Source organism: Mustela lutreola, chromosome 1 (assembly GCF_030435805.1).
Source record: "Mustela lutreola isolate mMusLut2 chromosome 1, mMusLut2.pri, whole genome shotgun sequence".
Lineage (NCBI taxonomy): Eukaryota > Metazoa > Chordata > Mammalia > Carnivora > Mustelidae > Mustela > Mustela lutreola.
The window spans coordinates 83,602,387-83,629,371 of NC_081290.1; the positions used below are offsets into that span (position 1 = coordinate 83,602,387).

General features: G+C 38.0%; 1 long non-coding RNA gene across 2 annotated transcripts in view; it reads left to right on the forward strand.

Moving 5' to 3' along the window:
• The window catches only part of LOC131828055 (uncharacterized), a 151,164-nt gene extending 147,934 nt beyond the window's left edge, over positions 1-3,230 (forward strand). For both annotated transcript variants that reach the window (XR_009352211.1, XR_009352215.1), the window contains one exon: positions 2,970-3,230. This is a non-coding gene — a long non-coding RNA (uncharacterized LOC131828055). The remainder of the gene's footprint in view (positions 1-2,969) is intronic.
• The last annotated feature ends 23,755 nt before the right edge of the window (positions 3,231-26,985 follow it).

Here is a 26,985-nt window from a genome sequence, read left to right on the forward strand (position 1 = left end):
GTTCTTAATTTTTTTCTTCCTTCTTCTTTTCCCTCTACCCTACCTCTCTTCTCTCTCTACCTCTTTTTAAAATCAGATAGTTGGGATGGCAGCTAAGAAAAAAGAGAAGGATCATCCATGGTTGGTAAAGAGAGCTGTAGATGAAAATGCAGACAGTCCTTTGGTAGTAATGTCTTTGAGTGAATTAAACTTTTGACACACACACACACACACACACACACACACACTCGTGATACTGCTATAGGAATATACACTGTCAGAGAGAAGAGGAAAAGTAAGAGGCTTAGCATTTGTTTGAACTTTTTTTTAAAAGTACTGAGCTCTATTAGACTGTTTTGTTTGATCTTTCTAAGACCAGAAAATTCTAATGAGAAAAGCATTCTGCAGAAAATAAAATATTTCTGATATCTGGTGTTGGTATCCACCAACACCATGGTGTTGTATACCACCATTTGCATAGTATCCAAACTGTCTAAAAAGTACCTATTATTTTCACTATGCCAAGCTTTTCATTAGCATGTAAGTTCAAAAATATGTGCTAACAGGAATATAATGCCAGGAATTCACTGTTCAGTAACTTAGTTATTAACAAAATATTTGTGGGTTGCCTGTATTGTCCAGACAATGTTTTAGGCATTAGAAATACTATGATGAAGAGGATAGTCAAAGTTACTGCATTAAATACTTCTTTGTTTGCTTGTGTTTGCACATATGTGTGCATTTATTTGGCTTATGAACACTTCTATGATATTATAGTGTGGAATTGTGTAATGATAATGGTAACAACTTACATTAATTGGACACTTTCTGTGTGTCAGGGACTCTTGTCTAACAGGTTCTAAGACCTGTTAGAGTCTTAGAAGTGGGAAATTTTATGTAATTTTTCATTTTGATTAATTAAAGAACCAATCATATGCTAACTTATTCCCAAGGCAACTTGAAAGGATTCAAATAATATGGCACAAGAAAATAATTAAAAATAAATAGGGAATATGAGGTAATGGAAAAACAAGGTGAAGAAATTATATAGAGCTGGGAGTGAGGCTGTGAAATAAATTACTGATCACAGATCTCCATGTACCTTTCACCAGGGATGGGAAATGGGAGGATTCAGGGTACAGAAGGAAAAAAGGAACTAGTTGTTGAGGAAAAACACAATTTCTGATACTGAGACTAAGATAAAGTTCTTTTTAGGTACTTGTGCATGATGCCATATATACTTACTAGAAACACAGTCTGTCTTTCATTTTAGGCTGATGGCTTCAGAACATTTAATTCAAGAGCAATTTGGTAAACACAGTTCTAATGGGACTGAGGGGAGAGATTGAATGTAGGAGTAAATGGAGTTGAAAGAGTGGATCATATATTGTTCTCCAGTTATGAAGTTTTCTGATTTTTCTGGCTTAATCCAAGGAAAGGTTATATCAGAGGAATGTATAGTCTGCATATTCTTATGTAATCCTTCATAAAAATTAGGTCTTTCAGCCAAGCATTTAAAAGGCACATCCACAGTGAGTTCAAGATTAATTCCAGTGTCAAATATTTGGAATTCAGATATTCTAGATTAGCTCAGCCTTATGCTTTAACAATCAATCAGACTGGAGATAGAGTTGACATCCTACAGGAGGGCATTATTTATGAATTCCAGAAGATCCTCATAGTATCCTAATTCCTGTGACAATGCTCTTATGAAGTTGCTTGTATACTTTCACATTTGCATTTGTGTTTATATTATGTGAACACCTCATCCCTTTAAAGAGACCTATGCTTTGTTTTAATGATTCTATTTAATGAATCTTAAATAAGACAGTGTTCTTTTTTAATCAAACTTACTATATATATATATTTTTTTCTATTAATCAGTTAAATTTTATATTTAGAAGACAAGGGATAATTCATTCATTGTCATGCAGAAATCACATTTACATAACTGTATTTTGCCTAGGAATAAGTTTAAAAATAATTATCTTACATACTATTTTGTATTTTACCTTTTTGACTTAGTTCATTTAGTTCATCCAGTCTTTTCCCTAGTACAGCAATTTATTTGCAATAGTCTTTTTTTTTCATTCCCAAGACAAACTATAGAGCCCCCAGTGGAGGCATCTCTGTCTTTCCTTTATCTGCAACTTTTTTTTCATTTATTTATTTTCAGCATAACAGTATCATTATTTTTTCACCGTACCCAGTGCTCCATGCAATCTGATAGTCTTTTAAGGTTATGTAATATTCTCTCCAATTGATGTATTATAGTTAACTATACAGCTTACTCAGCCACTTCTAGGTGTTGTGATATTAGGGACAGAAAAAACAGGAAAGAAAGGGAGGTGAAAAAGAGCTAAGATGAGTCATTCAGAGATAGGCCAGTAAATGTCCAGAGACTTCTCAGCCTTTTAGGAGACCAGAAACCCACAATGTTAAAAAGAGCTTTGTATGGTAATAAACAAAATTAAGTACAAAATGTGAAAAGGTTTCTTTCCTAGTCTCCTCCCCTTCTCATATGTTCTGCTTTACCAGTAGACATGATTGAAATATTTTAAATACAGAAGGGCAAGTGAGCATGAGAGAGGTTACAGAAAGTTGAGCCAATTGAGTGATCTGATATAAACTGCAGCAAAATCCGAAATTCTGGATCTAATATAATCCAACACAGTAAGGTCTGGATTTGTTTTTAGTATAGCTGGAAATTTCTATAAAATTTGTAAAGGTAGCTTTATTTAAGACAGTATTAGTATTTTCAGAGAGCTACTGTCTTGGTGGATATGTGTTGAACATCATTATTATTAATAATAGAACTAAATTTACAAGGTACTTGAAGATATCATATTGAAATATGAATCCATAGTCTTTGAGAGGGGTTGCCTGGCCAGCTACATTTCTTTTGTAACCTCTCTAGTCTAATAGATTTATAGCAGAGCAAAAGAACTGTTATGAAATGTTACCTAATTTCAGAACTTCATTTCCTCTAGGATGCAGTGGACCTTTGAAAGTCTGGGACAGAACAATATGTTCTAGATTCTGAATGGAAAACTCAGCATGGAAACTATGAAGGGCATCTCTTGGAAGGGAAAACCTGAATCTGCAGCTCTAACTCACCCACCAAGTGCTCCCTCTGAAATGTCTCCCTGTGAGCTTAGAGACCTCTTTCATTGCAGTAGCACATTTTATACATTTAAGCATTGTCTTCAGTAACTGGATTTATTTCTATTATTAAAGAATGACATTGCTTTATATTTGGTTTCTTGAAACATGGTATAGTGTAGGTGGAAAGTTCTTTAATGTTTCTGAATATATGGCTTTAGTCATATCTTTATACAGGTTCTGTGAGGTTTATTTAAGAGCAAAGTTTGGTTTTCTCCATGTTTCCTAACACCATGTCTCCCCTGCCCCCAATGTTTATAATTTATTGTCCAAGATTTGTTTGGTGATTTGGTTTTGGTCCCTCTGAACAAATAAAATCTTTTTTGGGAATATAATTTTTTTCTTTAAGCACCATACTGGATACTTTGTGAAAGATAAATAGTGGCTTTTTGTTATATTTTGTTTTGTTTTGGATAATGAAATTTATATAGGTTCTGTTCCACTATTTATCAGTGGTTTTGGAGGTAGGCATAAGTGGCTGCTACCATATTATTTAGTGATAAGAAGATTTGGCTGGGAGTTAAGACCTGTTCTCATCTTCAATTTTTAAAATAAAATTTTTATTTTTTATTAACATATAATGTATTATTTGACCCAGGGGTACAGGTCTGTGAATCGCCAGGTTTACACACTTCACTGCACTCACCATAGCACATACCTTCCCCAATGTCCATAACCCAACCACCCTCTCCCTACCTCCCTCCCCGCCGGCAACCCTCAGTTTGTTTTGTGAGATTAAGAGTCTCTTATGGTTTGTCTCCCTCCCGATCCCATCTTGTTTCATTTATTCCTTTCCTACCTCCTAAACTCCCCACATTGCCTCTCAACTTCCTCATATCAGGGAGATCCTATGATAATTGTCTTTCTCTGATTGACTTATTTTGCTCAGAATAATACCCTCTAGTTCCATTCACATTGCTACAAATGGCAAGATTTCATTTCTTTTGGTGGCTGCATAGTATTCCATTGTATATATATACCACATCTTCTTTATCCATTCATCTGTTGATGGACAGATCATCATTTGGGTGCACATGCCCCTTTGGATCACTCCATTTGTATCTTTAGAGTAAATACCTAGTAGTGTGATTGCTGGGTCATAGGGTAGCTCTATTTTCAGTTTTTTGAGGAAACTCCATGCTGTTTTACAGAGTGGCTGCACCAGCTCACCTTCCCAACAACAGTGTAGGAGGGTTCCCTGTTCTCCACATCCTCGCCAGCATCTGTTGTTTCCTGACTTGTTTCCTTATAGTATTTGTATAGCTTCATTTTATTTATTTTTTAATTTTTTACATTTAAAACCTTGATTCAGTTGGTATTTACTTGGTGTATGGTTCAAGAAAATGATCCAGTTTTACCCTAACACCACTTAAAGTCTGTGTTTCCCACTGCTGTGACAATTTATTTCTGCTTAGCCCCAATCCACAACCTTCACTGGTTGCTCTGTAATAATTGAGATGAGCGCTGTAAAATTTTCTCCTTAGCCAGCTGATCACGACCTAAGCTGAAGGCTACCACCTGACCAGGTGAGCCACCCAGGCACCCCGATTCTTTTCTAATACTTAACTAGCTTTGCTTGCTTGTTTATTTTTAAAAATGATGCAAAGTTTTGTTAGAAGAGGGTACTAGAAGGACACTGAATGAGAAAGTGGTTTTTCTAGGGCTTGGAGGCTTGGATCCTGTGCAAGGATCCAACAGACAGCTCCCTAGTAGCCAGCTCCTGCAGTGACCAGGGGCCACTAGTGTCTGGTGGTAAGAAACTTTCTCTGGAACTCTCTTTTGTCATTTTTACAGCATATGTGCAGCATGGAACCTTTTTGAGGATGACTTTCCTCAGTGCCCCAGAGGAAGGATTTCAGTGAGTCTTGCTTCTGTGTTAGCAGAGAAATTTATCTTTCACCCAATGTTGTATGGCTGTGCCCTCTCCATCAAGGTCTGGATCTCTACCTGGAGTGTGTGTGTATGAGTTAGCTCTTTTATTAAGGCTTTATTTATTTATTTGACACAGAGAGAGAAAGAGGGATCATAAATAGGCAGAGAGTAGGAAGAGGGAGAGGAAGAAGCAGGCTCCCTGCTGAGCAGAGAGCCTGATGTGGGGCTCAATCCCAGGACCCCAGGATCATAACCCGAATTGAAAGCTGATGATTAACTGACTGGGCCACCCAGGTGCCCCTCTTGGGTACTCTTATCTTGGCACTAGAGCTAGTGACCACTCCTTTTTTCTGCTACTCCTGTATTCCATAGAGTTCTCTTTACTTTTTACTAGCTAATCTCTTGTACTCGTAATTTCTTGTTATAGTTCATAATTCTTTTTAAAACATATTTTAAAATGTTCTTTTAAGATTTTATTTGAGAGAGAGAGAACAGGAGGTGGGGGGCAGAGGGAGAGGGAGAAGTAGACTCCCTACTATGCAGGGAGCCCAATGTGGGACTTGATTCCAGAACCCTGAGATCATGACATGAGCCCAAGGGAGACACTTAACTGACTGAGCCTCTCAGGTGCCCCTAAAATGGCACTTCTTTTACTCATTTTTTTTCTTAGAAAAATCCAAATGTTCTTTAATTTTTTCGATATAAACCTTTAGAGAATTTAAAAATAAAAAATTTCTTGGGCATCATATTGAAATTACATAAGCCTTAATGAATAAGAATGATTAATTCGAGGAGGAGGAGTCAAGATGGCGGAGAAGTAGCAGGCTGAGACTACTTCAGCTAGCCGGAGATCAGCTAGATAGCTTATCTAAAGATTGCAAACACCTGAAAATCCATCGGCAGATCGAAGAGAAGAAGAACAGCAATTCTGGAAACAGAAAAATAACTACTTTCTGAAAGGTAGGACCAGCGGAGAGGTGAATCCAAAGCGAGGGGAAGATAGAACCCGGGGGGAGGGGATGGATCCCGGGCAGCGGCGGAGCAACAGCGCACAAAATCAGGACTTTTAAAAGTCTGTTCCGCCAAGGGACATCGCTCCAGAGGCTACCCAGGGCGAAGCCCACGTGGGGTCAGCGTGGCCTCAGGTCCCGCAGGGTCACAGAAGGATCGGGGGTGTCTGAGTGTCACAGAGCTTGCGGTTATTGGAATGGGAAAACCGGCTACAGAGACAGAGCCGACAGTAAGCTCACAGCTCGGTGTTACCTTGAACCGGTCGCAGGCTCCGTGAGCTCGGAGCGCGGCCGGAGGTCAGGCACACAGGAGTGACTGGGCGCTGTTCTCTGAGGGTGCACTGAGGAGTGCGGCCCTGGGCTCTCAACTCCTCCGGGCCGGAGACCAGGAGGCCGCCATTTGTATTCCCATCCTCCGGAACTCTACGGAAAGCGCTCAGGGAACAAAAGCTCCTGAAAGCAAACCCGAGCGGATTATTCACCCCGGCCCCGGGTAAGGGTGGTGTAATTCCGCCTGGGGCAAAGACACTTGAGAATCATTACAACAGGCCCCTCCCCCAGAAGAGCAACAAGAAATCCAGACAAGACCAAATTCACCTACCAAGGAGTGCGGTTTCAATACCAAGGAGAGCAGCAGAATTCCAGAGGAGGAGAAAGCCAAGCACGGAACTCATGGCTTTTTCCCTGTAACTTTTTTTTAGTCTTGCAGTTAATTAAATTTTTTTCTTTTTCATTTTTTTTTCTCACCTTCGGGTAAAATTTTTTTATAAACTTTTCCCTTCTTCTTTTTTAACGTTTTTAAACTAGTTTATCTAATATATATATATTTTTTCTTTTTTATATTTTTCTTATGTGTTTTCTTTTTTTTAAATTCTTTTCTTTTCTTTTTTCTTTTTTTTCTTTCTTCCTTTTTGAACCTCTTTTTATCCCCTTTCTCCCCAGTCACTATTTGGGATCTCTTCTAATTTGGTTAAAGCATATTTTCCTGGGGTTGTTGCCACACTTTTAGTATTTTACTTGCTCCTTCATATACTCTTATCTGGACAAAATGACAAGGCAGAAAAATTCAACACACAAACAAAGGACAAGAGGCAGCACCAAAGGCTAGGGACCTAATCAATACAGACATTCGTAATATGTCAGATCTAGAGTTCAGAATGACAATTCTCAAGGTTCTAGCCGGGCTCGAAAAAGGCATGGAAGATATTAGAGAAACCCTCTCGAGAGATATAAAAGCCCTTTCTGGAGAAATAAAAGAACTAAAATCTAAACAAGTTGAAATCAAAAAAGCTATTAATGAGGTGCAATCAAAAATGGAAGCTCTCACTGCTAGGATAAATGAGGCAGAAAAAAGAATTAGTGATATAGAAGACCAAATGACAGAGAATAAAGAAGCTGAGCAAAAGAGGGACAAACAGCTACTGGACCACGAGGGGAGAATTCGAGAGATAAGTGACACCATAAGATGAAACAACATTAGAATAATTGGGATTCCAGAAGAAGAAGAAAGAGAGAGGGGAGCAGAGGTATACTGGAGAGAATTATTGGGGAGAATTTCCCCAATATGGCAAAGGGAACGAGCATCAAAATTCAGGAGGTTCAGAGAATGCCCCTCAAAATCAATAAGAATAGGCCCACACCCCGTCACCTAATAGTAAAATTTACAAGTCTCAGTGACAAAGAGAAAATCCTGAAAGCAGCCCGGGAAAAGAAGTCTGTAACATACAATGGTAAAAATATTAGATTGGCAGCTGACTTATCCACAGAGACCTGGCAGGCCAGAAAGAGCTGGCATGATATTTTCAGAGCACTAAACGAGAAAAACATGCAACCAAGAATACTATATCCAGCTAGGCTATCATTGAAAATAGAAGGAGAGATTAAAAGCTTCCAGGACAAACAAAAACTGAAAGAATTTGCAAACACCAAACCAGCTCTACAGGAAATATTGAAAGGGGTCCTCTAAGCAAAGAGAGAGCCTACAAGTGGTAGATCAGAAAGGAACAGAGACCATATTCAGTAACAGTCACCTTACAGGCAATACAATGGCACTAAATTCATATCTCTCAATAGTTACCCTGAATGTTAATGGGCTAAATGCCCCTGTCAAAAGACACAGAGTATCAGAATGGATAAAAAAACAAAACCCATCTATATGTTGCCTCCAAGAAACTCATTTTAAGCCCAAAGACACCTCCAGATTTAAAGTGAGGGGGTGGAAAAGAATTTACCAGGCTAATGGACATCAGAAGAAAGCAGGAGTGGCAATCCTTATATCAGATCAATTGGATTTTAAACCAAAGACTATAATAAGAGATGAGGAAGGACACTATATCATACTCAAAGGGTCTGTCCAACAAGAAGATCTAACAATTTTAAATATCTATGCCCCCAACGTGGGAGCAGCCAACTATATAAACCAAGTAATAACAAAATCAAAGAAACACAACAATAATACAATAATAGTAGGGGACTTTAACACTCCCCTACTGAAATGGACAGATCATCCAAGCAAAAGATCAGCAAGGAAATAAAGGCCTTAAATGACACACTGGACCAGATGGACATCACAGATATATTCAGAACATTTCATGCCAAAGCAACAGAATACACATTCTTCTCTAGTGTACATGGAACATTCTCCAGAATAGATCACATCCTCGGTCCTAAATCAGGACTCAAACGGTATCAAAAGATTGGGATCATTCCCTGCATATATTCAGACTACAATGCTCTAAAGCTAGAACTCAACCACAAAAGGAAGTTTGGAAAGAACCCAAATACATGGAGACTAAACAGCATCCTTCTAAAGAATGAATGGGTCAACCAGGAAATTAAAGAAGAATTGAAAAAAAAATCATGGAAACAAATGATAATGAAAATACAGCGGTTCAAAATCTGTGGGACACAACAAAGGCAGTCCTGAGAGGAAAATATATAGCGGTACAAGCCTTTCTCAAGAAACAAGAAAAGTCTCAGGTACACAACCTAACCCTACACCTAAAGGAGCTGGAGAAAGAACAAGAAAGAAACCCCAAGCCCAGCAGGAGAAGAGAAATCATAAAGATCAGAGCAGAGATCAATGAAATAGAAACCAAAAAAACCAATAGAACAAATCAACGAAACTAGGAGCTGGTTCTTTGAAAGAATTAATACGATTGATAAACCCCTGGCCAGACTTATCAAAAAGAAAAGAGAAAGGACCCAAATAAATAAAATCATGAATGAAAGAGGAGAGATCACAACGAACACCAAAGAAATACAAACTATTATAAGAACATACTATGAGCAACTCTACGCCAATAAATTTGACAATCTGGAAGAAATGGATGCATTCCTAGAAACATATAAACTACCACAACTGAACCAGGAAGAAATAGAAAGCCTGAACAGACCCATAACCTGTAAGGAGATTAAAACAGTCATTAAATATCTCCAAACAAACAAAAGCCCAGGGCCAGACGGCTTCCCGGGGGAATTCTACCAAACATTTAAAGAAGAACTAATTCCTATTCTTCTAAAACTGTTCCACAAAATAGAAATTGAAGGAAAACTTCCAAACTCATTTTATGAGGCCAGCATCACCTTGATCCCAAAACCAGACAAGGATCCCATCAAAAAAGAGAGCTATAGACCAATATCCTTGATGAACACAGATGCGAAAATACTCAACAAATTACGAGCTAATAGGATTCAACAGTACATTAAAAAGATTATTCACCACGACCAAGTGGGATTTCTTCCAGGGCTGCAAGGTTGGTTCAACATCCGCAAATCAGTCAATGTGATACAACACATCAATAAAAGAAAGAACAAGAACCATATGATACTCTCAATAGATGCTGAAAAAGAATTTGACAAAATACAGCATCCCTTCCTGATCAAAATTCTTCAAAGTGTAGGGATAGAGGGCACATACCTCAATATCATCAAAGCCATCTATGAAAAACCCACTGCGAATATCATTCTCAATGGAGAAAAACTGAAAGCTTTTCCGCTAAGGTCAGGAACACGGCAGGGATGTCCATTATCACCACTGCTATTCAACATAGTACTAGAGGTCCTAGCCTCAGCAATCAGACAACAAAAGGAAATTCAAGGCATCCAAATCGGCAAAGAAGAAGTCAAATTATCACTCTTTGCAGATGATATGATACTATATGTGGAAAACCCAAAAGACTCCACTCCAAAACTGCTAGAACTTATACAGGAATTCAGTAAAGTGTCAGGATATAAAATCAATGCACAGAAATCAGTTGCATTTCTCTACACCAACAGCAAGACAGAAGAAAGAGAAATTAAGGAGTCCATCCCATTTACAATTGCACCCCAAACCATAAGATACCTAGGAATAAACCTAACCAAAGAGGCACAGAATCTATACTCAGAAAACTATAAAGTACTCATGAAAAAAATTGAGGAAGACACAAAGAAATGGAAAAATGTTCCATGCTCCTGGATTGGAAGAATAAATATTGTGAAAATGTCTATGCTACCTAAAGAAATCTACACATTTAATGCAATTCCTATCAAAGTACCATCCATATTTTTCAAAGAAATGGATCAAATAATTCTAAAATTTATATTGAACCAGAAAAGACCTCGAATAGCCAAAGGGATATTTAAAAAGATAGCCAACATTGGTTTCATCACAATTCCGGACTTCAAGCTCTATTACAAAGCTGTCATCATCAAGACAGCATGGTACTGGCACAAAAACAGACACATAGATCAATGGAACAGAATAGAGAGCCCAGAAATAGACCCTAAATTCTATGGTCAACTAATCTTTGACAAAGCAGGAAAGAATGTCCAATGGAAAAAAGACAGCCTCTTCAATAAATGGTGCTGGGAAAATTGGACAGCCACATGCAGAAAAATGAATTTGGACCATTTCCTTACACCACACACAAAAAAAGACTCAAAATGGATGAAAGACGTCAATGTGCGAAAGGAATCCATCAAAATCCTTGAGGAGAACACAGGCAGCAACCTCTTCGACCTCAGCCACAGCAACATCTTCCTAGGAACAACGCAAAAGGCAAGGGAAGCAAGGGAAAAAATGAACTATTGGGATTTCATCAAGATCAAAAGCTTTTGCACAGCAAAGGAAACAGTTAACAAAATCAAAAGACAACTGACAGAATGGGAGAAGATATTTGCAAACGACATATCAGATAAAGGACTAGTGTCCAGAATCTATAAAGAACTTAGCAAACTCAACACCCTAAGAACAAATAATCCAATCAAGAAATGGGCAGAGGACATGAACAGACATTTCTGCAAAGAAGACATCCAGATGGCCAACAGACACATGAAAAAGTGCTTCATATCACTTGGCATCAGGGAAATACAAATCAAAACCACAATGAGATATCACCTCACACCAGTCAGAATGGCTAAAATCAACAAGTCAGGAAATGACAGATGCTGGCGAGGATGCGGAGAAAGGGGAACCCTCCTACACTCTTGGTGGGAATGCAAGCTGGTGCAGCCACTCTGGAAAACAGCATGGAGGTTCCTCAAAATGTTGAAAATAGGACTTCCCTATGACCCAGCAATTGCACTATTGGGTATTTCTCTAAAGAAACAAATGTAGTGATCCTAAGGGGCACGTGCACCCGAATGTTTATAGCAGCAATGTCCACAATAGCCAAACTATGGAAAGAACCTAGATGTCCATCAACAGATGAATGGATCAAGACAATGTGGTATATATACACAATGGAATACTATGCAGCCATCAAAAGAAATGAAATCTTGCCATTTGCGACAACATGGATGGGTCTAGAGCGTATCATGCTTAGCGAAATAAGTCAAGCAGAGAAAGACAACTATCATATGATCTTGATATGAGGAAGTGGTGATGCAACATGGGGGCTTACGTCGGTAGGAGAAGACTAAATGAAACAAGATGGGATTGGGAGGGAGACAAACCATAAGTGACTCTTAATCTCACAAAACAAACTGATGGTTGCTGGGGGGAGGGGGTTTGGGAGAAGGGGGTGGGATTATGGACATTGGGGAGGGTGTGTGCTTTGGTGAGTGCTGTGAAGTGTGTAAACCTGGTGATTCACAGACCTGTACCCCTGGGGATAAAAATATATGTTTATAAAAAATAAAATAAAAAAAGAATGATTAATTCAATTTGCTAAATCTTAGGTAAGTTCAAAAATTATGGTGATGATGCTAAACATTTTTTTTAAGTTGAAGTATAGTTGACATATAATGTTATATTAGTTTTAAGTGTACAACATAATAATTTGACAGTTCTGTACATTCTATGGTGCTCACCATGATACATGTTTAATTAGTATCTCTCACCATATGAAATAATTATAATATTATTGACAGATTTCCTATGCTGTACTTCTCATCCTATGTCTTATTTATTGTTTCTTTATTTAGTTAATGATTCTTTATATTAAAATTACTTTGTTCCAATAACTGTGGTTTGTCACCTCATTGATTGGATCTTGGATCTCCTATCATATACCCAATGATAGGAGATGCTGCTTTATTATAAACTAAATGTCTATATGTAATGTGATCTTTTAATGTATTTTTCTGCTTTATTCCATTAGTTTGTCTGATTTTGGGCCAGTATCAAAATGTTTTAATTATAGAAGTTTAATAGTACGTTTTGGAAAAGATTTTTTAAAAATTTATTTGAGAGAGAGAGCACCAGCAGGGGGAGGGAGAAGTGGACTCCTCACTGAGCTGTGAGCCCTTTTCTGAATTTCTTTAAATAATTTCGTTTACTTATTTGATAGAGAGAGAGCACAAGTAGGCAGAGCAGCAGGCAGAGGGAGAGGAGAAGCAGACTCTCCACTGGGCAAGGAGCCAGAAGTGGGGCTTGATCCTGGGTCCCAGGGATCATGACCTGCGCTGAAGGCAGCCACCTAACTGACTGAGCCACTCAGGCACCCCTCTTATTTTCTAATATTTAACTAGCTTTGCTTGCTTGTTTATTTTTTAAAAATGAATTTTCCATCAATCAGGGAAACACATGATGACATTTAAATAGAAATTTGGATGTATTCAATTTATAAATCAGCTTAGAGAGGATATCTTTATGGTATTGAGTCATCTTATCCAAAACCAAGTATGGCTTTCTCTTTGTTGAAGGGAACTTCCGAGTCTTCTGCAGTACTTCTGCAGTACTTCTGGTTTTCCTCAGATACAGTTTTTGAGCTTCTAGGTATTTCCTTTTCTTTCATGGTCTTTTTATCTTCTAGCATTTTCTTTGTTTATATGAAGGCTATAGGTTAGCTAATTTACTCATTTTTCTTATTCTTTGTCATAATTTTTTTGTTGCTTCATTTGTTGCTTTCTTCTTTCCAATTCAAATACCTCTAACTGTTTTCTTTTATCTAATAGCATGGATAACATCTCCAACACAATGTTAAACATTAGTAGAGATACTAGCATTGTTATTAGTCTCTATCTTAGTGGAATAGCTTCTAGTATTTTCTCACTATGAAAGATTCTGGATTTTGTGTGGAGGAGTGTCTGTTATTGATTTTTAAAAAAGATTTATTTATTTGAGAGAGAGAGAGTGCGATAGAGATAGAGAATCTTAAGCAGATTCCACAGTGAGCACGGAGCCCAGTGCAGGGGCTTGATCTCAAGACCCTGAGATCACGACCTGAGCTGAAACTGACAGCCAGGGGCTTAACTTCCTGTACCACACAGGAATCCTTATTAAAAAAATAAAATTTTTGTCATTGAATTGATTTTTGTCAATGCCTTTATTAAATTTGTGAAGACAGATTTTATTTGTTTTAAGAGGGGAAAAATTTGTTTTAAGAGGTTCTATAAAAGAAGAAAAAAACCAAGAGTGTCATAGAACAGAAATTTACATAGAAAATGTATAGAAACAAGGACTTCAGAGGCAACATGATGTCAATAAATACTTATCTTTCAAAAATCACTCTCAATGTAAATGGTCTAAACATGCCCATAAAAAGACACAGGGCTGTAAATTGGATAAAATGACAGGACCCATCCATATGTTTTATATAAGAGACCCAATTTGAACCTAATGATACATCCAGACTGAAAGTGAAGGGATGCAGAAGTATCTTGCATGCCAGTGGCCCTCAAAAGAAAGCTGGGGTAGCAATTCTCATATCAGATAAATTAGATTTTAAACTAAAGACTGTAGTCAGAGATAAAGAAGGACACTACATCATTCTTAAAGTGTCTATCCATCAAGAAGTTTTTACAATTATAAATACTTATGTCCCCAATATGGGTGCAACCAATTACATAAGAAAACTGTTAAGATAAAGAGTCATATTGATATGAATACACTAATAGTAGGGGATCTTAACCCACCACTCTCAGTAATAGACAGATCACCCATGCAGAAAATCAATAAAGAAACAAGAGCATTGAATGACACATTGGACCAGATGGACCTCATAGATATATACAGAACCAGAACATTCCACTCGAAAACAACAGAATACTCATTTTTCTTGAGTGCACATGGAACTAGGACTCAACTGATACAAAATGATTGAGATTATTCCTTGCATATTCTCAGACCACAGTGCTTTGAAACTGGAACTCAACCACAAGAAAAATTTGGAAGACCTTCAAACACTTTGAAGCTAAAGATCACCCTGTTTAAGAATGTTTGGATTAACCAGGAAATCAAAGAAGAACTTAAACAATTCTTGGAAACCAAAGAGAATGGAGATACTTTGGTCCAAAACCTATGGGATATGATAAAGGTGGTCCTAAGAGGGACATACATAGCCATCCAAGCCTTCCTCAAAAAAATTGAAAAATCCAGAATACACCAGCTCTCTTTATACCTTAAGGAAATGGAGAAACAACAACAAATTAATCCAACCCCCCACACAAGAAGGGAAATAATCAATATTAGAGCAGAGATCAATGAGATAGAAACTAGGGATACCGTAGAACACATCAACAAAAGTAGAAGCTGTTTTTTTTGAAAGAATCAATAAGATTGATAAACCATTCACCAAACTAATCCAAAGGAAAAGAAGAGGACCAAATTAATTAAATTATGAATGAAAAGGGAGAGATCAAGACTAACACCAAGGAAATAGAAACAATCATCAGAAATTATTATCAACAGTCATATGCCAATAAGTTAAGCAACCTAGATGAAATGGATGCATTCCTAGAAACCTGGAAACTTTCTAAAAACCTATAAACCTTTAAACTGAATCACGAAGAAACCGACAACCTGAATAGACCAATATCTAGTAATGAAATTGAAGCAGTGATCAAAAACCTCCCAAAAAACAAGAGCCCAGGACGTGATGGATTCCCTGGAGAATTATACCAAATAGTCAAAGAAGAAATAATAGCTATTCTCCCGAAGGTGTTTCAAAAGTTAGAAACAGAGGAAAACTTTCAGACTCTTCTTATGAAGCCAGCAATACCCTGATCCCCAAACCAGGCAATGACCCCACCAAAAAGGAGCATTTCAGACCAAAATCCCTGATGAATATGGGCGCCAAGATTCTCAACAAGATCCTAGCTAATAGGATCCAAAGAGCATTTAAAAGATTAACCACCATGAGTAGGAGGGATTTATCCCTGGGATGCAAGGATGGTTTAATATTTGCAAATCAATCAATGTGATGAAGAAATCAATAACAGAAGAGAGAAGAAGCACATGGTCCTCTCAATTGATGGAAAAGATACAGTATCTGTTCCTGATTAAAACTCTTCAAAGTGTAAGGATAGAGGGAACGTTCCTCAAACTCATTAAATCTATCATCAGCAAATATCATCCTCAATGGGGAAAAACTGACAGTCTTCCCACTGAGATCAGGAACATGACAAGGATGCCCACTCTCACCAGTGTTGTTCAACATAGTACTAGAAGTCCTAGCAATAGCAATCAGACAACAAAAACAAATAAAAGGTATTCAAATTGGTAAAGAAGAAGTCAAACTTTGTCTTTTGCAGATGACATGATACTTTATACAGAAAACCCAAACTACTAGAACTCATACAGAAATTCAGTCATGTGGCAGGCTATAAAATCAATGCACAGAAATCAGTTTCTTTCTTGTACACTAACAATGAAAAAAATAGAAAGGGAAATTAGAGAACCAATTCCATTTACTATAGCACCAATAACCATAAAATACCTGGGAATAAACCTAACAGAAGAGTTAAAGGATCCATACTCGAGGGACTACAGAACACTCATGAAAGAAATTGAAGACACAAAAAGATGGATGAGCATTCCATGCTCATGGATTGGAAGAATAAACAATGTTGAAATGTCTATATTCCCTAGAGCAATCTATGCTTTTAAAACCATCACAATCAATATTCCATCGGCATTTTTCAAAGAGCTGGAAAAAACATTCCTAAAATTTATATGGAGCCAGAAGAGACCCCAAATTGTTAAGGAAATGTTGAAAAAGAAAAACAAACGTTGCCTGGTTTCAAGCTTTACTAGAAAGCTGTGATCACCAAGACAGCATGGTACTGGCACAAAAGCAGACACATAGACCAGTGGAAAAGCAGACACATAGACCAGTGGAACAGAGTAGAGAGCCCAAATATGGACACACAACTCTATGGTCAAGTAATCTTCAACAAAGCAGGAAAAAATATCCAGTGTAAAAAAGACAGTCTCTTCAATAAATGGTGCTTGGAAAATTGGACAGCTATGTGTAGAAGAATGAAACTTGACCATTCTCTGACACAAAGATAAACTCGAAATGAATAAAAGATCTCAACGTGAGGCAGGAATCTATCAAAATCCTAGAGAAGAACATAGGCAGTAACCTCTTTGACATATGCCACATCAGCAGTTCTATCAAGACATGTCCCCAAAGGCAAAGGAAACAAAAGCGAAAATGAACTTTTGGGACTTCATCAAGATCAAAAGTTTCTGTACAGCAAAGGAAACAATCAACAAAACAAAGAGGCAACCCAGGGAATGGGAGAAGACATTCACAAATGACACTATAGACAAAGGGCTGATATCCAAGATCTATAAAGAACTCCTCCAACTAGACACACAAAACAGATAATCACATCAAAAAAATGGGCAGAAGACAGGAACAGACACTTCTCCAAAGAAGACATACAAATGGCTAACAGACACATGAAAAAATTTTCATCATCATTAGCCATCAGGGAGATTTATATAAAAACCACATTGAGATACCACCTTACACCAGTAAGAATGGCCAAAATCAACAGGGCATGAAACAACACTTGCTGGCGAGGATGTGCAGCAAGGGGAACACTCTTACACTGTTTGTTCAGTTTATGCAAGTTTGTGCATCCACTTTGGAAAACAGTGTGAAGATTCCTTAAAAATTAGAAATAGAACTGCCCTATGACCCTCCAATGCACTACTGGGTATTTACCCCAAAGATACAGATATAATGAACAGAAGGGCTGCATGTCCCTCAATGTTCATAGGAGCAGTGGCCACTGTTGCCAAACTGTGGAAAGAACCAAGATGCCTTTCAATAGACAAATGGATAAGGAAGATATGGTCCATATATTCAATGGAGTATTATGCCTCTATCAGAAAGGATGAATACCCAACTTTTGTATCAACATGGATAGGACTGGAAGAGATTATACTGAGTGAAATAAGTTGAGCAAAGAGAGTCAGTTATCATATGGCTTCACTTACTTGTGGAGCACAAGGAATAACATGGAAGACATTGGAAGATAGGAGAAGTAAGTTTGGGGAAATTAGAGGCGGGGAGACAAACCATGAGAGACTCTGGATTCTGAGAAACAAACAGGATTTTGCAGAGGAGGTGGTGGAGGGTGGGGTGAGCCTGGTGGCAGGTATTGTGGAGGGCATGTATTGCATGGAGCACTGGGATTTGGCATAAACATTGAATTTTGGAACATTGAAAAAAATTTAAATTAAAAAAATAAATCAATGAAGACAATCACATGACTTTCCTGCTTACCTCTATTAATGGAATGGGACGTATTTTATTAATGTTTTTCTAATATTGAACTATTTTTTCATTCCATAATGAACTTCATATGGTTGTCTTTTATATTTGTTAATATTCTGTTTAAGATTTTTATATCTTTTCATAAGTGAAAATAGTTTGTAGTTTTCTTTTTGTCCCCTCTAAACATCAAGTTTAGAGAGGAATATTAAAATTGATTCACAAAACATAGTCTGAAGTTTTCCTTTTTTATGTTCTAGAAGTAATTAAATAGCATTAAAATTATTGACTTTTTAGGATTTGGTAGAATTTCATTGTGAAACCATTTGGGTCTAATGCTTTATTTGGTGGGAAATCTCTGAACTACGTTGTATATTTCTTTGCTGGTATTAGCTATATGTAAATTATCTATCTCTAGGAGGGTAACTTTTGCTTGGTTATATTAAAAAATCATTTCATTTTTAAAAAATCATTTCATTTAGGTTTTTAAATTTATTTGCACAGATCATGCAAAATCATTCCCTATAATTTAAAATTTTCATCTTTTTGGTAGTTATTTCCTTCTCCCTATTATTTATTTCTAATTTGTTGTATTTATGCTTTCTCTCTTTTCTTAATTAGGTTAGGTAGTGTTTTATCTATTTTAATTATTCTTCAAAAAAAACCCAGATTTTTGATTTGTTATTTAGTTACAGTCATTCTCAGTTTTTAATTCCTTAATGTATACTTTTATTATTAATTACTTCTTCCTTACTTTTGTTTACTTTGTTATTGGGTTTTATTTATTTTTTTAATTTAAATTTTTTTTTTTTTTTAGAGAGAAAGAGTACATCTGAGCAGTGGAGGAGGGGGAGAGAAAGAGGGAGAGAGAATCATAAGCAGGCTACGTGTCCATAGGGGAGTCTGCCTCTGGGCTCCATCTCATGACCCTGAGATCATGACCTGAGCTGAAATCTAGTGTGGGTTATTTAACTGATTGAGCCATTAAGGTGTCCCTTTATTGTATTTTTAAGGCAAGCATTTTGAGTTAGCTACTATTTTAATTTTTCCTTTTTAATTGAATTTTGTATATTATAAGTTTTTTTTTTAAGATTTTATTTTTTTATTTGAGAAACCAAGAGTGAGGGCATGCATGTGTGAAAGAGGGAAGAACAGAGGAGAGGGATAAGCAGACTATGCATGTGCTGAGCACAGGGCCTGAGGCAGTGCCTGAATCCAGGACCCTGGGCTATGAGGTGAGCTGAAATTAAGAGTCAGATGTTCAACCAACTGAACCACCCAAGCACCCCAATAATGCTATAATTTTTTTCTCTGATAACTGCTTAAACTCCATTCCATAGATTCTGACATGGCCTTAGGTTGCAAGTATAGTTAGAATTAGGCTTAGAAAGATCAAATGAGAGGTGAGAAGTCAAGATGGTGGAGAAGTAGCAGGCTGAGACTACATCAGGTAGCAGGAGATTGGCTAGATAGCTTATCTAAAGATTGCAAACACCTTACAAACCCAATGGGAGATCGAAGAGAAGAAGAACAGCAATTCTAGAAACAAAAAATCAACCACTTTCTGAAAGGTAGGACTGGCGGGGAAGTGAATCCAAAGCAATGGGAAGATAGACCATGGGGGGAGAAGCTGGTGCCCAGCAAGTGGCAGAGCAACGGAGCACAAAATCAGGACATTTAAAGGTCTGCTCCACTGAGGGACATCACTCCAGAGGCTAAACCGGGGTGAAGCCCATGCGGGGTCAGTGTGGCCTCAGGTCCCGCAGGGTCACAGAAGGATTGGGGGTGTCTCAGTGTCGCAGAGCTTGCAGGTATTAGAACAGGGAAGCCGGCTACAGAGACAGAGCCAAGTAGTGAACTCTCAGCTCGGGGTTACCTTGAACCAGTCGCAGGCTTGGTGAGCTCGGAGCACGGTCGGAGGCCAGGAAGACGGGAGTGATTGGGTGCTTTTCTCTGAGGGCGCCCTGAGGAGTGGGGCCCCAAGTTCTGGGCTCCTCCAGGCTGAAGACTGGGAGGCTGCCATTTTCCTACCCATCCTCCAGAACTCTATGGAAAGCGTTCAGGGAACAAAAGCTCCTGAAAGCAAACTGAATGGATTACTCAGCCTGGCCCCTGGTAAGAGCGGTGCAACTCCGCCTCGGGCAAAGACACTTGAGAATCACTACAATAGGCCCCTTACCCAGAAGATCAACAAGAAATCCAGCCAGGACCAAGTTCACCTACCAAGGAGTACAGGTTCAATACCAAGGAGAGCAGCAGAATTCCAGAGGAGGAGAAAGCAAAGCACAAAACTCATGGCTTTCTCCCCATGATTCTTTAGTCTTGCAGTTAATTTAAATTTTTTCAATTTTTTTTCTTCTGCTACTTTTTTTTTTAACTTTTACCCCCCCCCCTTTTAAAACATTTTAAAACTAGTTTAATATATATATATTTCTTTTTTATATTTTTTATTTATTATTTTTCTTTTTTTAATTGTTTCTTTTTTTTATGAACCACTTTTTATCCCCTTTCTCCTCCCCATGATTTGGGGTCCCCTCTGATTTGGTTAAAGCGTATTTTCCTGGGATTTTTGCCACCCTTTTAGTATTTTACTTGCTCCTTCATATACTCTTATCTGGACAAAATGACAAGGCAGAAAAATTCAACACACAAACAAAGGACAAGAGGCAGCACCAAAGGCTAGGGACCTAATCAATACAGACATTCGTAATATGTCACATCTAGAGTTCAGAATGACGATTCTCAAGGTTCTAGCTGGGCTTGAAAAAGGCATGGAAGATATTAGAGAAACCCTCTTGGGAGATATAAAAGCCCTTTCTGGAGAAATAAAAGAACTAAAATCTAACCAAGTTGAAATCACAAAAGGTATTAATGAGGTGCAATCACAAATGGAGGCTCTCACTGCTAGGATAAATGAGGCAGAAGAAAGAATTAGTGATATAGAAGACCAAATGACAGAGAATAAAGAAGCTGAGCAAAAGAGGGACAAAAGGCTACTGGACCACGAGGGGAGAATTCGAGAGGTAAGTGACACCATAAGAAGACACAACATTAGAATAATTGGGATACTAGAAGAAGAAGAAAGAGAGAGGGGAGCAGAAGCTTTATTGGAGAGAATTATTGGACAGAATTTCTCTAATATGGCAAAGGGAACAAATATCAAAATCCAGCAGATGCAAAGAACCCCCCTCAAAATCAACAAGAATAGGCCCACACCCCTCCACCTAATAGAAAATTTTCAAGTCTTAGTGACAAAGAGAAAATCCCAAAAGCAGCCTGGGAAAAGAAGTCTGTAACATACAATGGTAAAAATATTAGATTGGCAGCAGACTTATCCACAGAGACGTGGCAGGCCAGAAAGAGCTGGCATGATATTTTCAGAGCACTAAACGAGAAAAACATGCAGCCAAGAATACTATATCCAGCTAGGCTATCATTGAAAATAGAAGGAGAGATTAAAAGCTTCCAGGACAAACAAAAACTGAAAGAATTTGCAAACACCAAACAGGCTCTACAGGAAATATTGAAAGGGGTCTTCTAAACAAAGAGAGAGCCTAAAAGAAGTAGGTCAGAAAAGAACAGAGATAATATACAGTAACAGTCACCTTACAGGCAATACAATGGCACTAAATTCACATCTCTCTATGGTTACCCTGAATGTTAGTGGGCTAAATCAAAAGACACAGGGTATCAGAATGGATAAAAAACCAAAACCCATCAATATGCTGCCTACAAGAAACTTATCTTAGACCTGAAGACACCTCCAGATTTAAAGTGAGGGGGTGCAACTTCTTTCAAGATATGTCTCCAAAGGCAAAGGAAAAAAAAGCAAAAATAAACTTTTGGGACGTCATCAAAATCAAAAGTTTCTGCACAGCAAAGGAAACAGTCAATAAAACAAAGAGGCAACCCACGGAATGGGAGAAGATATTTGCAAATGACAGTACAAACAAAAGGTTGATATCCAGGATCTATAATGAACTCCTCAAACTCAACACACACAAAACAGGCAAACGTATCAAAAAATGGGAAGAAGATATGAAAAGACACTTCTCCAATCAAGACATACAAATGGCTATCAGACACATGAAAAAATGTTCATCATCAATAGCCCTCAGGGAGATTCAAATTAAAACGACATTGAGATATCACCTTACACCAGTTAGAATGACCAAAATTAACAAAACAGGAAACAACATGTGTTGGAGAGGATGTGGAGAAAGGAAAACCCTCTTCCACTGTTGGTGGGAATGCAAGTTGGTGCAGCCTCTTTTGAGAACAGTGTGGAGATTCCTCAAGAAATTAAAAATAGAACATCCCTATGAGCCTGCAATTGTACTCCTGGGTATTTACCCCAAAGATACAGAGGTAGTGAAAAGAAGGGCCATCTGTACCCCAATGTTTATAGCAGCAATGGCCACAGTCGCCAAACTGTAGAAAGAACCAAGATGCACTTCAATGGACGAATGGATAAGGAAGATGTGGTCCATATACACTATGGAGTATTATGCCTCCATCAGAAAGGACAAATACCCAACTTTTGTAGCAACATGGACGGGACTGGAAGAGATTATGTTGAGTGAAATAAGCAGAGAGAGTCAATTATCATATGGTTTCACTTATTTGTGGAGCATAACAAATATCATGGAGGACAAGGGGTGTTAGAGAGGAGAAGGGAGTTGGGGGAAATTGGAAGGGGAGGTGAATCATGAGAGACTATGGACTCTGAAAAACAATCTGAGGGGTTGGAAGTGGCGGGGGGTGGGAGGTTGGGGTACCAGGTGGTGGGTATTATAGAGGGCACGGATTGCATGGAGCACTGGGTGTGGTGGAAAACAATAATGAATACCGTTTTTCTTAAAATAAATAAATTAATAATATAAATAAATAAATAAATACCCCCCCCCCCCAAATAAAATGAAGTGAGGGGGTGGAAACGAAATTACCATGCTATTGGGCATCAGAAGAAAGCAGGGGTGGCAATTCTATTATCAGATCAATTAGATTTTAAGCCAAAGAGTATAAGAAGAGATGTGAAAGGACACTATATCATACACAAAGGATCTGTCCAACAAGAAGATCTAACAATTTTAAATATCTATGCCCCTAACATGGGAGCAGTCAACTCTATAAAGCAATTAATAATAAAATAAAAAAAACACATCAACAATAATACAATAATAGGAGGGGACTTTAACACTCCCCTCACTGATATGGACAGATCATCCAAGCAAAAGATCAACAAGGAAATAAAGGCCTTAATACACACACTGGGCCAAATGTACATCACAAATATATTCAGAATATCCCTTCCCAGAGCAGAAAAATACACATTCTTCTCTAGTGCACATGGAACATTCTCCAGAATAGGTCACATACTGGGTCCTAAATCAGGTCGCAACTGGTATCAAAAGATTGGGATCATTCCCTGCATATTTTCAGACCACAATGCTCTGAAGCTAGAACTTAATCACAAGAGGAAATTTGAAAAGAACCCAAATACATGGAGACTAAACAGCATCCTTCTAGTATATGTGTTGCTGAAGCGAGCACTAAACAGCATCCTTCTAAAAAATGACTCGATCAACCAGGAAATTAAAGAAGATTTGAAAAAATTCATGGAAACAAATGATGATGAAAACACAACGGTTCAAAATCTGTGGGACACAGCAAAGGCAGTCCTGAAAATATACATAGGAAAATATATAGTGGTACAAGGCTTTCTCAAGAAACAGGAAAGGTGTCAAGTACACAACCTAACCCTACACCTAAAGGATCTGGAGAAAGAACAAGAAAGAAACCCTAAACCCAGCAGGAGAAGAGAAATCATAAAAATCAGAGCAGAAATCAATGAAATAGAAACCAAAAAAACAATAGAGCAAATCAACAAAACTAGGAGCTGGTTCTTTGAAAGAATTAATACGATTGATAAACCCCTGGCCAGACTTATCAAAAAGAAAAGAGAAAGGACCCAAATAAATAAAATCATGAATGAAAGAAGAGAGATCACAATTAACGCCAAAGAAATACAAACAATTATAAGAACATACTATGAGCAACTCTACGCAAACAAATTTGACAATCTCGAAGATGGATGCATTCCTAGAGACATATAAACTACCAGAACTGAACCAGGAAGAAATAGAAAACCTGAACAGACCCATAACCAGTAAGGAGATTGAAACAGTCATCAAAAATTTCCCAACAAACAAAAGCCCAGGGCCAGACCGCTTCCCAAGGGATTTCTACCAAACATCTAAAGAAGAGCTAATTCCTATTCTCCTGAAACTGTTCCAAAAAATAGAAATGGAAGGAAAACTTCCAAACTCATTTTATGAGGCCAGCATCACCTTGATCCCAAAACCAGACAAGGATCCCATCAAAAAGGAGAACTACAGACCAATATCCTTGATGAACACAGATGTGAAAATTCTCACCAAAATACGAGCCAATAGGATCCAACAGTACATTAAAAGGATTAATCACCACGACCAAGTGGGATTTATTCCAGAGCTGCAAGGTTGGTTCAACTCCGCAAATCAATCAATGTGATACAACACATCAATAAAAGAAAGAACAAGAACCATATGATACTCTCAATAGATGCTGAAAAAGAATTTGACAAAGTGCAGCATCCCTTCCTGATTAAAACTCTTCAAAGTGTAGGGATCATCAAAGCCATCTATGAAAAACCCACTGCGAATATCATTCTCAATGGAGAAAAACTGAAAGCTTTTCCACTAAGGTCAGGAACACAGCAGGGATGTCCGTTATCACCACTGCTATTCAACATAGTACTAGAAGTCCTAGCCTCAGCAATCAGACAACAAAAAGAAATTAAAGGCATCCAAATCAGGAAAGAAGAAGTCAAACTATCACTCTTTGCCGATGATATGATAGTATACGTGGAAAACCCAAAAGACTCCCCTCCAAAACTCCTAGAACTTGTACAGGAATTCAGTAAAGTGTCAGGATATAAAATCAATGCACAGAAATCAGTTGCGTTTCTATACACCAACAACAAGACAGAAGAAAGAGAAATTAAGCAGTCAATCCCATTTACAATTAAATCCAAAACTATAAGATACCTAGGAATAAACCTAACCAAAGAGGCACAGAATCTATACTCAGAAAACTATAAAGTACTCATGAAAGAAATTGAGGAAGACACAAAGAAATGGAAAAATGTTCCATGCTCCTGGATTGGAAGAACAAATATTGTGAAAATATCTATGCTACCTAAAGCAATCTACACATTTAATGCAATCCCTATCAAACTCCCACCCACTTTTTTTTTTCAAACAAATGGAACAAATAATCCTAAAATTTATATGGAACCAGAAAAGACCTCGAATAGCCAAGGGGATATTGAAAAAGAAAGTCTAAGTTGGTGGCATCACAATTCCGGACTTCAAGCTCTATTTCAAAGCTGTCATCATCAAGGCAGTATGTTACTGGCACGAAAACAGACACATAGATCAATGGAACAGAATAGAGAGCCGAGAAATAGACCCTAAACTCTATGGTCAACTAATCTTTGACAAAGCAGGAAGGAATGTCCAATGGAAAAAAAGCCTCTTTAACAAATGGGAAAAGTGGACAGTCACATGCAGAAAAATGAAATTGAACCATTTCCTTATACCACACGTGAAAATAGACTCAAAATGGATGAAGTACCTCAATGTGAGAAAGGAATCCATCAAAATCCTTGAGGAGGACACAGGCAGCAACCTCTTCGACCTCAGCCACAGCAACATCTTCCTAGGAACATCGCCAAAGGCAAGGGAAGCAAGGGCAAAAATGAACTATTGGGATTTCATCTAGATCAAAAGCTTCTGCACAGCAAAGGAAACAGGTAACAAAACCAAAAGACAACTGAAAGAATGGGAGAAGATATTTGCAAATGACATATCAGATAAAAGGCTAGTGTCCAAAATCTATAAAGAGCTTAGCAAACTCAACACCCAAAGAACAAATAATCCAATCAAGAAATGGGTAGAAGACATGAACAGACATTTCTGCAAAGAAGACATCCAGATGGTCAACAGACACATGAAAAAGTGCTCCATATCACTCGGCATCAGGGAACTACAAATCAAAACCACAATGAGATACCACCTCACACCCATCAGAATGGCTAAAATTAACAAGTCAGGAATTGACAGATGCTGGCAAGGATGAGGAGAAAGGGGAACCTTCCTACACTGTTGGTGGGAATGCAAGATGGTGCAACCACTCTGGAAAACAGCATGGAGGTTCCTCAAAATGTTGAAAATAGAACTACCCTATGACCCAGTAATTGCATTACTGGATATTTACCCTACAGAGACAAACGTAGTGATCCGAAGGGGCACGTGCACCCGAATGTTCATAGCAGCAATTTCTGCAATAACCAAACTATGGAAAGAACCTAGATGTCCATCAACAGATGAATGGATAAAGAAGATGTGGTATATATACACAATGGAATACTATGCAGCCATCAAAAGAAATGAAATCTTGCTATTTGTGATGACATGGATGGAACTAGAGGGTATCATGCCTTGTGAAATAAGTTAGTCAGAGAAAGACAACTATCATATGGTCTCCCTGATATGAGGAAGTGGAGATTCAACATGAGAGGTTAAGGGGGTAGGAGAAGAATAAATGAAATAAGATGGGATTGGGAGGGAGACAAACCCTAAGTGACTCTTAATCTCACATAACAAACTGAGGGTTGCTGGTGGAGTGGGGTAGAGAGAGGGGGGTGGGGATATGGACATTGGGTAGGGTATGTGCTATGGTGAGTGCTGTGAAGTGTGTATACCTGGCGATACATAGACCTGTACTCCTGGGGATAAAAATACATTATATGTTTATAAAAAATTAAAAATTAAATAAAAGAGAGATCAAATGATTGGATATATGTTTTAGAATGATACTCTCACTTTAGTGGCAAGTCAGAGCTTTGGCAGGAAAACTGTAATAGTTCAAATAATGATGATGAGGAGCTGAGGCAAGGCATTGGTAAAATTGTTGGAGACGAAGAA